Source organism: Cupressus sempervirens, chromosome 2, assembly GCF_028749045.1.
Source record: "Cupressus sempervirens isolate cs-2001-9-10 chromosome 2, ASM2874904v1, whole genome shotgun sequence".
NCBI classification, from domain to species: domain Eukaryota; kingdom Viridiplantae; phylum Streptophyta; class Pinopsida; order Cupressales; family Cupressaceae; genus Cupressus; species Cupressus sempervirens.
In genome coordinates, this window is record NC_143119.1 from 241,639,907 (window position 1) to 241,655,730 (window position 15,824).

Consider the following 15,824-nt stretch of genomic DNA (forward strand, 5'->3'; position numbering starts at 1 on the left):
GGATGTTCATCAAATGATACCATTAGTTCAAATTCATCTAACAAGGAACCTTAAAACCCAATGACAGTTGGTTGAATTGGTTATATTGTGAAGTCTTATATGTAAGAGGGAGCTGCTATTACAAATATAGAAGACAGAGTCAGGTGTATGAATTGGTATAATACCACAAGCAATAAAACTTCAATTTTTGCAAGATTTCCTTGATCCTTTGGAGTCTCAAATCAAATTGGTTTGCTTTATTAATGCATTGATAGGAGTTATTAACCATCCACATTTCTAATTGATGTTTTCCACATTGTCTTAAACTTGTTGCCACACCAATTGCAGAACTAGTGACTTCTTTTAACTATTTACTTGCTGCAATAGAATTTAAGAATAATGGAAATCATTCCATGAGTATGGGGGCTCAATATTCATGGAATGACCAAAATTGACATGTATTATAAGTTACTTCAACAATGGCCCTTCCTGTGAGCTTGTTGTCTAAAACCTTTCTAATGAGATAATGTGTTATGAGCTATTCATCAGTGGGATGGAACATGAATCCAAGAGGTAGTTGTGCATCACCCATATCATGACTGTAACTAAAGTTAAGAGCCTATATTATTGAGTTCTCTTCCCTATCACCCATATTCATTTCCTTTTCTATTCATGCTTCACATGGGATTCTTTTTATATGATGATTTATTGTCAATCATGTCCATTCACTACCAAACAATTCATTTTCTATAAATTTGAGATGTTGGAACTTTTGTGGATGTGCAGGCCATCAGAACATACTATAGGGAGGATGACAAACTTATTCTCAACTGTCAGACTTAGGAAAGTGATACAAAATGTAGAATCTTAACATATGGTTGTTCAAATTCTATATCTCCTTAATGATTTCCTTTTAGCATATAACTTGATGTGCATAGTTGCCAAGTTTGCTTATTGTATCGGGCATATTAATGAAGAAACATATTAGTTATTGTCAGTGTTTATGATAGTTTGATTAGTTACTATCGATGCTTTTTAGGCATTCTATAAAATAGTTCACATGCCTTGCGTATGATTTGACATTTTGCATGCATCCTACACTCTCTCATTCAACTGATGATGGATTACGGAGAGTGGTCTGAAATGATGATGGTAAAAAACACACAAAATCAAATCCAAAATGAACTTGCATTACAAATGGATTGTGGAAATTCGATATTGTTAATTTTTCATGCATGTCTACCATGACAATCACAACTTAAACATATATATTTAAGTTGTGATTGTCTTGGTAGACATGCATGCAAAATTAACAATATCATATTTCCACAATCCATTTGTAATGCAAGTTTGTTTTGGATTTGATTGTGTCTATTTTTTAGCATCATTAGTTCAGAGCACTCTTCGTAATCCATCATCAGTCAGATGAGAGAGTGCAGATGCATGCAAAATGCCATATCATACACAAGGCGTGTGAACTATTTTATAGAATGCTTGAAAAAAAATTTACACCTAGGCATTGGTAGAAATTTCTACCTTCATTGGTCGAAATTTCTACCAATGCCTGGGTGTTTTCTATCTTCATTGGTCAAATGTTTCTACCTTCATTGGTCAAAATTTCTACCTTCACTTGTCAAAATTTCTACCTTCATTGGTCAAATTTTTTACCTATATTGGTCAAAATATCTACCTTTATTGGTCAAAATTTGTTACCTTCATTGGTCAAAATTTTGACCAATTCCTAACAAAACTTGCACCATGGCTCTGGAAGGTTCTTGACCAATGTATTGGTCAAAATTTTGACCAACCAATAGGTTGGTCAAAATTTTGACCGAAAAAATTCCGACCAATGGGTTAGATGAATTTTGTCAAAATTTCAACCAATAATGGTCAAAAAATGGCCTCAAATGTACTAGTGTTAATTTGCACTTCTACTCATCATATTCTATTCACATTCATACTTGGATATGATATAATACATTACATATATGCCAATCAAAATCATAACTTACTGAAGTTGGCTATAATACAAGTTTGAACAAAATCCATCACTTGTACTGAATAACTCAGTAGATACTACTACACTTGGCATGAACTATACATAGGTTTTAAAGCTCGATAGAAATTGAGAAACTTGGTAATAACTGAATATTGACTAAGTGTGAGTCACTAATAAATAAATTGACCTTAATGTCAACAATCTCCCCCTTTGTCATTAGTGACAAAAACACTTATCATCCCAAAAATTGAATACCCAAAATTACAAGTCAAAACATTCTTTTATTACCATTATGTGTCTATAACATGGTAACATACTCTATTTTTCAGATTTTTCAAAAATTATTTTCGTAAAAGATGTTTTTCTGCTTATTTTGTTCTATATAATACTATACTGCTCTCCCTTGTATATCTGGAGTATTGCTCCTCCATAAATATATTATTTACATGTCCTCTTTGTACATATATGCATTCATCTATAATTCTATACTTCTCCCCCTATTTGACATAAATGCCAAAGGTGTATACTATATGTTAATACCAAAATGTGACAAGAATTCAAAGTGTACCTTCAAGATTAATGTAGTTGTCTTGTCCCAATTTTCTTGTAACACCTTACTTGCATGCAATGCAACCTGAACTTCTAGTGATAGCTCCATCATGTGATCAGCTATGGAGAAGTTATTGTCATGGATGAGTGTCTTAGCATGTGCAATGTATGTCTACAATACATCCATGTTTGGAAGAATCATGCCTTGGATTTTTGCAAGTGTGGCCTTGATCCTAGCTTTTTCCTTTAACAACTATGCTTACAAATTTGTAATAAATCTAATCTTTGAATAATGAGCAGAGTTGTAGCTTGGGTCAAGTGACATCTAGTGTGCACTTGTCTTCATGCCTTCATATATCTTTGATAGTTTATCTTTAATTTCTTGTGTGAAGGTAAATGTATCACACAATTAAACAAATACTGAAGTGACATTATTTACTGATGTCTCCAATGAAACAACAATAGTAGATAATTCTACTTGGTTTATTGCAATATTTTGTACCATTTGTTCCAATACCTTGTACTCAAACTTTCTTTCTGCTCTTTATAGAAACTTATCTTGTCCATTCAAGTCTTCATTGAATTTTTGGATAACTTTTGCTAACTGGTCCAAAATAGGTTGTGTACTATCAACCTCAATACTTAGTACATTTGTAAATATGTTCTTATATCTTCAAGCACTTGGCTTTCCTTTCTTTTCTCTTCTCTAAGCTTTTGTTGCTTAGCTCACTTTTGCATTAATTCACCCATTTTGTTCATTTGATCAGGAGTGAGAGTAGAGATATCCCAATTTAGAATAACTATATCCTCATATAGATCAATTTCTTCTTCTTTACTCTTACCCTCATCTGAAACTTCAATACTCGGTTGAGACTTGTTCTCAACTACCACTGTACTAGCTATAGATACATGTGAAATAGAAACAATAGTAGAAACTAAGGGTGTTGAGGTAATGGGTGTTGTACACATTGCATAATATTTTTATATTGTATTATTTTATTTTATTATGTAATGTTGTATCTAGGAGCACCTAGATGGACGTGCAACATGAAAAGATTTCCATGGGATATACTTGATGAGTTGTATTGTAACATTGTGATAATATTTGATGTAATTATTTAATATTGGGGAAAAAGAAATAAATTTCTAATATTAAATGCGGGGTCAAGGAGTTAGGTAGCACATGGTTTATGTAATACCACTTGGTGGTTTTGTGGGACTTGCTACTATATAAGTAGCCAAAAAGGTAGTTGCTGGTAGAGAGAGAGTGAGAAAGACATAAGAAAAAAAAGGGAAAGAGTTGCGTGAGAAAAGGCTTGACAGGTTAGCCAGGGGAGCATTTGTGGAGGTTGGAAGCATGGCATGGGATGTGTGGATTCATGTTTGTTCACATTAGTTGTTCAGTTGTGGCTATGACTTTGAAGGCTTTAATGGTTGTATTGTAATGGTATTTTTATCGAATAATACATGGTGATGGTTGCTTTTGGAAGCTGGGTTTTTCCCTCAATGAGGGTTTCCCAAGGTATATCTTATGTCACATTTTTGTGGGTATGTTTTCTATTATCTTGTATGTGTATTTTAATTGCATATTTATTTTATATCTATTATGGGTTATGTAAAAATTGTTATATTATTTCTTGAAAATTTCCTTACAAGTGATATTAGAACTATAGTCGTGTTGTTGTAACCCTAGATTGAATCCATGAGAATGCATGAGAGGATAAAAGAGAGGACAAGATTATGAGCTTTTATTATGGATTTGAGGGTTTTATATTTGTTCTTATGATGGGATGTTGGTAGATTTTGGGCATGTGAAATTGTTGGACAAAAGCATTTTTCATATGTTTCATTTAAATGGGGGTTTTAGGGGGTAGCTTGTAGAAATGGCCTCCAAGGTAAATATATACCTCACCATTGGATCCGAGTCGATGTTTTTATAAATTTTGATATATAATATGCCCTAGTTTGGCCATGTTGAGAGGAAATGAAAGAGTTTTTTAGCTTCAACCCGTGATGGCTGTCAAATTTAATCTCGTCAAAATTTTCGTAACAAAAAAGAAAAAAAAAATTGCAGCAAAATGGTAAAAAGACTATCATAGTAAAATGGCCATAACTTTCTCTCAAGATATCATATTTCAAACTTCTTACAAGTGTTGGAAAGATAATTTAGAGCACTACAACATGGTGTAGGTTTGGTTCTATGATTTTGACATTTTGTTAGGTTTTAAGAATCCTAAAGTCAGATGTTATTTAATTTGATCACAGATTAGGGCATAACTTGGGCATACAGAATTAGATTTTAGACTTCGAATTGTCAAAAAAAAGCTCTTGGAAAGCTCTACACATTAGTTTAGATTTGGTGTAGGTTTGGCATGATTTATTTTGTGATATATTAATCTAAACAGTTTATAGTATATATTGATTGTGGTAGCATTGTGAGTTTATGACATTGTATGTTTGGAGATTTAAGATTTGATGTCATTGTATACTCAGTTCATATTTTAGATTAGTCTCATGATGATACGGTTATCAATATTTGATTTGGATATGTATGATGACTTGTTGACTCTACAAGTTGTATAGTGTTATAAGTGGTCTATACTTATAGGTTGCATTTATAGCTTGGTTATGGGTTGTCTTTACCCATTGATCTTTCATTATTGATGCATATTCAGATTGGTGGCTTGGATTTGGGTTGTCTATACCCTAAGTCACATAATTTGCTGATTTTTTCTTCATGTAGAAGGAACGAGATGTTGTTACTAGGTACAATCATGGTGGAGGATTGTGGTTGGCTATTATATGCTGACAAGTTGGACATATTGAGATTCAAATGCTCGGTTCATGGATGTGATCATGGTGCCATTGATTTTGGCATGACATGATTGGATATACAAGTACATTCTTGATGTTCCTTGGTTTGGATTTTTAATATGGTTATGGTGGTATATCTTCTTAGTTGAGGATCATGGTTATTCAGTTTCTTTTGAGGAGCTCATGATGTGCACTTTGAGTTCTTTGATAGTTTGATGCCTTGGTTGATTCTCATGGCTAGATGATGGATTTTTCATCATGATGTTATGGATAGCTTGGATACACGATTTAGTGGGAGCTTGTGATAGTGATGGGGTGACAGTGTAGGATTAGTTCCTAGTTTGATTTATATCTTCTTGGTTTGGAGATCTTGGATTCACTAGGCACTGACACTTTGGTTGTGTGAGTGTAGACCTGAAGGATCTTTATGTAGGAGATGGATTTTATGATGCCATAAGTGACTAGGTACCATAGCTGAGTAGGATTTCTTGACATTGATATATTTATTGAGTGTTTACAAATGTTGGAGATTTGTCTTAGACCCTATTGTTACAGAAGCATCTTTGACATTTGCATGGTGCACTTTGTTATCTTCATGGTGTGTGAAGATGGTTAGATCTTGAGAACTCATGGGGTTCTTTCTTATCTTCATGGTGTGTGGAAATGGTTCTTCATGGTATGTGGAGATGGTTTACTTCATGGTGTGTGGAGATGGTTGCATCTTGAGGACTAATGGGGTTCTTGGTAAAGGTGTGATTTATGCTTTCATTTGACATGTTATCCTTGGTATGAGGATGGTTTCATTTTTATGTCATGGTATACTCTTGATACACATTTAGCGTTGTGACATGTTATAGTATCTTCATATGGAGCATGTTATCTCTTTGGTTGAGATAGTCTAGATCATGTTGTCATGTTTATGTTCCTAAGGCCATGGTTGGAACTTTGACAATGATCTTGGTTTAGTTTCTTGGTATTGAGTACATTGATCATAAGTTGGATACTTTATGATATTGTTATATTGCATTTGGATTTTTCATGGATTGATTGGTTGAAGGTGCTCATGGATACTTAGAGGTGGTGGTGATGTTGATTTCTCTTGGATTAGAGAAGTATTTGTTGGGACAATTGATGGTTTCAGTAGGAGAGTCTGAGGGGCATTCACCTTATATGGACTTGAGAGGAGATTGTTCTTAGATGAGTCTTGGTTGGAGACTTGGATATCTTGATGAACATTCTCAGTCTTCACTCTTGGTCTACTTGACAATTTTCTACTTGAGAGGTATAGCCCATTTTTTCTCTCATGTGAATTATATTTATGCTTGTCTTTCATGGATATGGATCTTGAGCTATGATACATGAGTTAGTTCTAGAGGGTTCATTTGAGAGATGGTTTAGCACTGGTTATCTCCATTTGTATATGTTGTTATGTTGGTTAAGTTTGGGAGATAGTTTTATATTGGGTGTATTCCTTGCATTATGAATGGTTTATGAGTTTGATCTTCTTGTGAGAGGCTTACATCCATGATTAGTTTTATGGTATGGTTTGGGTGTTGTTGAGGATTCTTTTTGGGGTTTTATGAAGGAGATCATACTCGCACAATTTACATCTAGAGGTGTGTGTAGAAGGACATGATACAGGTTATGATTTGCATGGTTTCTCTTTGGTCTTGGTTATCTTCCTGGATGTTTGGTTTCACTTACATTGGATTTGAGATTGGTTGGAGATTGTAATCACTAGTTTGTGTTCATGTATGTCATGTGAGAGATGACATAGTTATTCCTTTATCTCTTTCCTCTTTTGGTAGTGGAGAGCTTGGCAGACTATTGGAGACTTGTTATGAGAGTTGTTCTTGCATGTTATTGGTTTATATATTATGGATGTCCTTGAGACTACATGGACTCACTTCTTTGATATGTTGTGAGTGGATTGGTTATAGATTTGACATTATCTTTTGTAGTGGGAGCTTCTTAGTATGTATGTGGTAGGTATTGGTCTTTAGGCTTGTGATTTCAGGTTGCAGATTGGATATGTTGGATGCATTTGGCACTTTTTATGGGTGTTATTTCAGCTATGGATATTTTGACAACTATGGATACATACGATTACCTTTGAATCATGTTTTTGTGCTTGGTATTTCAATTGGTACAAGATTTTATGATCTTCTAATGCAATAGGTTGGGTGGCTTTCTCTTTGGATGACTTCTATTTATGTTCAGTGGTAGTGACATAATAAGAGGTGAGATCATTTGTGTTTGAGATGCTAGATACTTTGATTTTTTTGTGGGTACCATGGTGGAGCACTTCATGTACTTTGATCCACGATGGTGGATGTGTTGTGAGGGATTGTTCCCTTGTTCATTTATGTGGCTACAGATTGACCCTATGCAATGTATATAACTAGTGGGAGATTGTTGAGATAATGAGTGTTGCACACATTGCATAATATTTTTATATTGTATTATTTTATTATGTAATGTTGTATCTAGGAACACCTAGATGGACGTGCAACATGGAAAGATTCTTATGGGATATACTTGATGAGTTGTATTTTAACATTGTGATAGTATTTGATGTAATTATTTAATATTGGGGAAAAAGAATTAAATTTTCAATATTAAATATGGGGTAAAGGGGTTTATGTAATACCACTTGGTGGTTTTGTGGGACTTGCTACTATATAAGCAGCCACAAGGGTAGTTTTCGATAGAGAGAGAGTGAGAAAGAAGAAGGGAAAAAAAAGGAAAGAGTTGAGTGAGAAAAGGCTTGATAGGTTAGCCAAGGGAGAAATTGTGAAGGTCAGAAGCATGGCATGGGATGTCTGGATTCATGTTTGTTCACATTATTTGCTCAGTTGTGGCTATAGTTTTGAAGGATTTCATGGTTGTATTGCAATGGTATTTTTGCTAAATAATATATGGTGATGCATGCTTTACGAGGCTGGGTTTTTCCCTCAATCAGGATTTCTCAGGGTATATCTTATGTCACATTTTTGTGGGTATGTTGTTTATTCTCTTGCATGTGGATATTAATTGCATATTTATTTTAGATCTATTATGGGTTATGTGAAAATGGTTATATTATTTCTTGTAAGTTTCCTTATAGAGGGGCTAGCAAAAGATGTAGATATGGCACTAATAGTAGAAATACCTTGTTGTTGCATGAATAAACTTGATGATGGAGGCACTTGTTTCTTAGTAGATGAAGTGTTGGTCACTTCAATCAGTGGAACACTTAGTTGAACAAGTCCTGAGCTTGGTTGGATGATTGGTGTTATAGTGGCACCCACAACTAACTCGATAGAAGCATTCTTGGAGCCAAATTGGAGCCAGATTGCACAAAGGATTTGCACAAAGAATGAGGAAATGATGACATTATTGCTACTACAATATTCTCTACATCAGTTTCCTCAATGCTTTGAATCTCTAGAAGACTTCCTCCAATGGCTTCCTATTCTTCCTCCTCATCATATAGATTTACATCATCAACCTCATCTTTATTTCTATATTTTCTTGCTCATCATCATCATCATCTTTGATATTAATATGAACAATAGAAACACTAGGTTGATGCAGATTGTAAATTTTTTTCCATGTAGTTGTGGTTGCCTTCACTACATAATCAATGTCTTTTATCAATATCATGCATGTATTGAATTTAAGAGTGAACTTTTCTTCATTTTTCTTCAAATATTCTTTCACCTCCTTTTCACTGAGACTTGGCATGAGTTGCCTTGTAGTCTATTCAAAGATGTCTTTTATCATCTTCTTTGCATGCTCCCATCTAGGCTTAATTACTTGTATAAGCTCATCATGAATTTTTTGTACAAGCTAATCTAGTGAATACTTCCATTTTCCCAATTTTGACATAAGCATGTCCTAAATATTGTTTTTCTCATATGTATTCCTAGTCCCATATCTAAGAGATTTGAAATTTTCCATTCCAGCTCCTCCTTCCAATTGCTTTAACTTTTCTTGAAGTGGAGGTGGAGGCTTTTTGAAGATGATTTTCTCAGCATCCTATTCACCTAAATTCAATTTCTTTCTGCACTTTGGTGCCCTTCTTGTGAATACAATAGTGGATGACTTGGTAGGTCTAGTTATGATAACCTTACCTTCTTCCTTATAGGATCTTCTTTCTTAGATTTGGTTTCCTCATCTTCATCCTCTACATCACCTTCATCCACATCATCATCTTTTCCTTTTTTCAGCAGAAGAGTAGAACTTTCTTCTCTTAGTTTTGTTATCCTCTTTCTTCCTTTGACAACTGCTTGAGGAAGCTTTATTTCAAGTTCCACTCTTGCCTTGGCTTCTTCATAAGTCCCAAAATAAAGTGCTTTAGGATCCCTAATCTCATTTAGTAGTGTCTCAATGATATCTTTGGTGTCATCAATATTAATCTCATACTCTAGAGATTTAACCCATGTCGCCCTTGGGCTGACTACCTAAATATACACTCTGTCACAATCCACCATGAAAAAAATATTATCCATGTAGTCTTCTACAATCTTCTTAGGTATCTTATATATATTTTGCATCTTCTCTTTGAATGATTCAAAATAGTTGTCCATGGTGCTATCAAAGTTTTCACTCATTTTTTCTATATACTCATTTATTTGATATAAAATAGGGACATCTAAATTCTCCAAACTATTGTTCCTTTAAAAGGGAAGAATTCTTACACAAAGAAGAATAAACAAGTCAAGAGTGAACCAAACTTATATGGATTGTTCTTGGAGTCTCTAATGCTCTACATGTTCTTATTGAATTGATTCAATAACAACTCAACAAGGTCAAATGCTATGTTATTCTTCACTACTTTGAGAGCCAAATCAACTGCTTCACATGACACATTGTTTAGGTGACTGGGGCTGATCTTATGAGTGATCATATGAATTCCAAACTTTAGTTCTATGTCTATGATTCTGCTTATCTTCATTCCTTTTCCATTCCACTTGACAAGAGTTCATTTTGCCAGTTCAACCCAACCTATGGTTTTGGTTTTTTTAGCCTTGTTCAACATTGGAAGACTAGTGATTCTATGAATCATTTTCTTCATGATCTAAATAGGTTGCTCCAACCATAACTATCTATTATGTACATGGCTTAGAATGTATCTTATCCATTTGAACTGGAAGTCTCTTGGCATATGCGATATGTGTTTCAAGCCATTGGCTTCCAAATATTGATGCTCATGTTTTAGACTGTCATTCACACATAGCTCATTCAATGCTTCATTCATCTCATAAGTGCCTATCTCTTGAATAGAACAATGATAATATATATGGATATCATTATGAGAAATGCCTTGGGTAGCATTTGCAATTATGCACTAGCTAGGTCAAGCACTTCTACAATTGTCAAACTCAACTTGAAGTTTGGTGCCTTGCAATTGATTCCTTGAACCAACATTTTAGACCCTTTCTTTCTTTTGTTGCTAGAAGATTCCATGCTTGGTAAATTTTCTGAAAACTTTAAAAATTTCTTCAACAAAAAACACTCAAATCACTGTTAAGCTCTAAAATCATTCTTCACACTACCTTTTTAAAATTTGCAGTGAAACAACGACTTCAATTTCCCATTTTTAATGAATTTTCTCTTTACAATTACCATTAATGCTTGGTACATTTACTGTTTTTGGTGACATGTTGTTTTCCACTTAGTTTCAGCCTTTAATGCTTGATAAACATTCATATCTTGATAGAATCATCATTACTTGGTAGAGTCTTCAAACAACTCGATGTCCACATACAATATTTTAGTATATCTCGACCTTACTCGACAAGGTCTTGTGACCTGACCTAGCTCAGTAAGGTCTTGAATTTTCAAAACCACTCAGTGATCCTTGTGCATCTTGAATGTTGATATCAATCTCTAGAAGTGATGAGGGGTGTCTACTTTTGAATCCAGTTCTAGCTATTCCCATAGGGATTCAACTTGAAATGCTTAAGTCACCCAATTCTTGAGTGACATCAACTTCATGACTTGGGCTTGCATTCTTAGGAGATTTGGTATCCATTAGTACTTCATCTACTTTTTGATATTATCAGCCTTGGCTCTCTTTTCATCTTCAATTCTTCCTGTGCTTATAAAGTTCTTCGCAAGATGTCTATGTTTTGTACAAATGAAACATCTTTTAGTAGTATCTATTTTCCTCATGTGATGTTTTACACTATTTTCTCCAATGTGCCCAAATTCACGAAAGTAGTGGCATCTAAACTGTGTTGTAGTCCCATCCAAATATTGCTTTCACAATCTATTCTATTGGATTCAATTTCTTGGTTTTGTATTAAGAAGATTTGTGTCCTTGTTTATTGCAACTATAACATTTTCCTTCAAACTTAGATTTCTCCATGCATTCACTTGCTCTATGTCCATGCTTACTGCAGTTGTAGAATTTTCCATTGAATTTTTCTTTACCATTACTCCAACATTTATTTGATGTATGACATATCTTACCACAATGACTACATGTAGGCCTTTGATTCTTTTGAGCTCCTTGTTTGGATTATTCACCTTCTTATGTGTATCCTATTCCAACTTTGCCTTTGTATCTGTATTGACTTTGTTCATTCAATTGATTCAAGATTTCTTGATATTTCACCATCCTTTCATTGGTTATATTTTTAGTGTTTAAATGATTCTGTAATCTTTCATTTTTTGACATTAGATTCATAAGTTCTTCATTTTCATTAGTGAGTTGATCAATGAAATCTTCTTGCTGAAGGGATAGATGTTGAATTTCATTGTTCTTTTCTTCTATCTCTTCCTTGGCTTTGTCTTTTTCTTCCATGACTTCACATAATCTCACTGACTAGATTTCTTGTTCTCATTTCAGCTTTCTAACTCCTCCTTGAAGATTGGAATTCTTTTCCAATAGGTCTTTGATTGCTTCATCAGCTTCATCTGAATTTCTTTTTGGATATATATCCTCAATTCTTTCTTTAGTGGAGAGATTTTCATTCATTTGTACTACAAGATCTTTCCTTCTTTTCAATGATTGAGAGAGTTTCTCCTTTGCTTTCTTTAGTTGCCCAATGGCTAATTCAAGATCCAATTTTTGATTATCAATGCCCTTATCTAGCATGTATACCTCCATTTCCTCTGATATTTACTCAAGTTTTAAACTTCTTCTATGAGAACCACAATGTTTATATACCAATTCTTGTAAATATGAGGTAGGCAAGGTTACTGAGAGGGGAGGCGTGAATCAAGAACCAGTAAATCTTAATCTTAATTCACCAATTAATCCTTCATATAATATTCTTATCTAATTGCATGAATGAAAGAATGAAAGATAATAAACATTCATAGCAATTTTACACATGATATGGTGACCCAGAAACCTTTCAAATCGAAAATAAAATTGGGCTGGGGATTTAACCAACAAGCTTTAGTACTATATTATAAAGTTTTCCTATTAAGGTTTACAATTGATCACTTCTAATGATCTGTCCTATTAGGAGCAATAAGACCTATGAGGTCCACATTGTCAAAGGATTTACAAACCATACAATGAATTATGCACTCAATTAGGAGATTTATCAAGGACTATCAAGTCTACCTTGTAAATGGATTTGACTGATGTACCTGTTAGGATGAATTAGTGGCTGATCTCTGATCTGAAACTCTAATTTGTCGGTTGATATTCTTTGTATAGTAATGATCACCTTGTTGTGATAGATAAATCTTTGATGTGCCTTATATTGCTTGTAGCCTTTTAATTCACACTTCTCATCATACTCTCTTCACATTCATACTTTGATATGATATAATACATTACATATATACCAATCCAAATCATAACTTATTGAAGTCGGCTAGAATACAAGTGTCACCAAAATCCAAAAATTTGGCCCAACTACTATTAGATGGGTTTTGAAGTAAAATTCGGTGATGTTCTGATACTCAAAAACCACTATCAACACTCAAAATCATCTGGCACTTAGTTAACAAAGAGGCTTGATTCATACTGATCACTTCCAAGTAGCTTGAACTTGGTAAGTACTATGTGACTTAGTGAACTATTAGGAATAAAGTGCCTCAACCTTGGATAATTCCTATTCTTCTTATTTATATTGTAAATGTATGTTTTGCAAATAATGTAATTAAATGTGAGTGTACATGTCTAGTTGGCATGTCGATGTGTCACTCCACTTACATGTGTCAGCATCTTGAATTATGTGTAAGGAAATCATGACTGAAATGGTTATGATGGATTCCTATGATGCGTAAGAGCTATCTTTGGAAGATTTAATTGTTGTGTAAGGAAATCATGACTGAAACAATTATTATAGATTCCAACGACACATAAGAGCTATCTTTGGAAGATAGCCTAAAAATGGAAAGTGCATTACATAAGCACTTTTTGGGCTATAGATAGTTGGGAGAGTGTGAGTAGTGTATTGTTGGTTTCTACTTGATAAGTCTTCCATGTCTTGAAAGAGCTTGCACTATAAGTGTGTTGTAACTTTTGAGTTGAAGATAATACATTGTGTAGGTTTTGGAGGGGTGGAGTTGTTTTATCAAAAGGTTTTTCTCCACTTGCATATCTTTGTGTTTGTGTTATTATTTCTCTATCTATTTTTGTATTCATGGTTGAACCACAATATTATTGTTTACATAATATTGAATCTAAAATTGTAAGGATTCAATAAGAATTTTCACAATAATTTCCTTAATAGATTAGTATAGGAAGTTGTTTCCACATCTGAGTTTCCTTACAAGTGGTATCAGAGCTTGATCAACTTTTGATCCTAGTTGTTGGGTAGGGTTTTTTGAGCTAATCTCAAGTTTGAGTGGGAGTTTTGTGCAGAGCATTTTGAATCTTATTTGTAGATTGAGATGGCTAGTTCATCATACAAAAAAATGGAGGTGGAGAAATTTAATGGCAGTAATTTCAAGCTATGGAAACTCAATATGGAAGACTTGCTTGAAGATCATGATCTATGGGAGGTGACTTCACTTAATGTGAGATCCACAACAACATCTCAAGGATCAGAAAGCTATACGTCTTATTAGACTCTATCTAGCTGATCCAATCCTCTTGAATGTTCTTGATGAGAAGACCACAATAGTTTGTGGACACAGCTTGGGTTTGTGTATTAGGCCAAATCTCTGGTGAACAAGTTGTTCCTAAGGAAGAAGTTGTATTCTCTAAGAATGGAGGAAGGAGGATCTATTATAGATCATCTAAATGATTTTAATTTACTAATTTCATAGTTAACATCATCTAGTGTCAAGATAGAGGAGGAGGATTGATGTATGACCCTATTATATTCCTTGCCAGATTCATGGGACCATTTTGTGATGGCTCTTGGAAGTACTTTAGTCACTTTCAAAATGGATGATGTAGTGTCTTCACTATTATATGAAGAGACAAGGAGAAAGTCATCAGATTTAGCTAAGGAAGCTCTTGTTGTTCTTGGTAGATCCAATGATAGAGGCAAGAAAAATGATAACAAGTCTGGAAAGGGTAGATCCAAATCTTGTAGAAAATAAAATACTCCTAGAAAGTCCAAGGAAAAATGTTGGAACTATGATAAGATTGGGCATTTTCATATAGAATGTAAAGAGCCAAAGAAAAAGAAGAAGGCCTCAAATTCAAGTTCAGAAAAATCTCAAGAAGATGGTGATGCTTCCATTGCAGCCTTGGTAGCACATGCATTTGATGATGTGTGATTGATAGACTTGGATCCTTCTTTCCACATGACCTCTCTGTGAAGCTAGTTCTCAAAGTACAAAGTTTTTGATGGTGGTAAGGTGTACTTGGGTGATGATTCTCACCTAAAGATAGTTGGAAAAGGATGGGTCACTATCAAATTCCTTGATGGACGAGTAGAGGGTATCAATGGGGTAATGCACATCCTTGGTTTGGCACAAAACCTATTATTTGTAGGTATTTTGAATGATGTAGGTGTGCAAATGGTTTTTTCTAAAGATGGATGTAAGATGATGAGAGGAGCTATGGTGCTTGCTCAGTGTACTAGGAGAGGTACTCTATTTCAACTTGATGCATGCATTCCTCAGTGCAATAGTTCTTATGTTTCAAAGAAGAGAGCAACTATCATTTCATCCCCACCATCTGAACAAGTAGTAAAGAAGACTGTGATTATTGGTTCTAATGGTACTGTAACATGTGTACCTTAAGGGTGCAAACACATTGGAAAGAAAAATTCCTACATAAAAAAAAATATTGTGGCATATGAGATTTGGCCACATTAGTGAGAAGGGTCTTAGAACCCTAAAAAACAAGAATCTTGTTGAGGGGTTAAATGATTGTAATCTTGAGTTTGACTTCTATGAACATTATGTCTATAGTAAACAAAATCGTGTTAAATTTTACTCTAGTTCTCACAAATCTTCTGATATTTTGGATCTTATTCATTCCGATGTATTTGGTCCTATAAAAGTTCCTTCAATCTCCAAGTCTATATTTTTTGTATTTTTCATAGATGATTATAGTAGAAGGACATGGATTTAT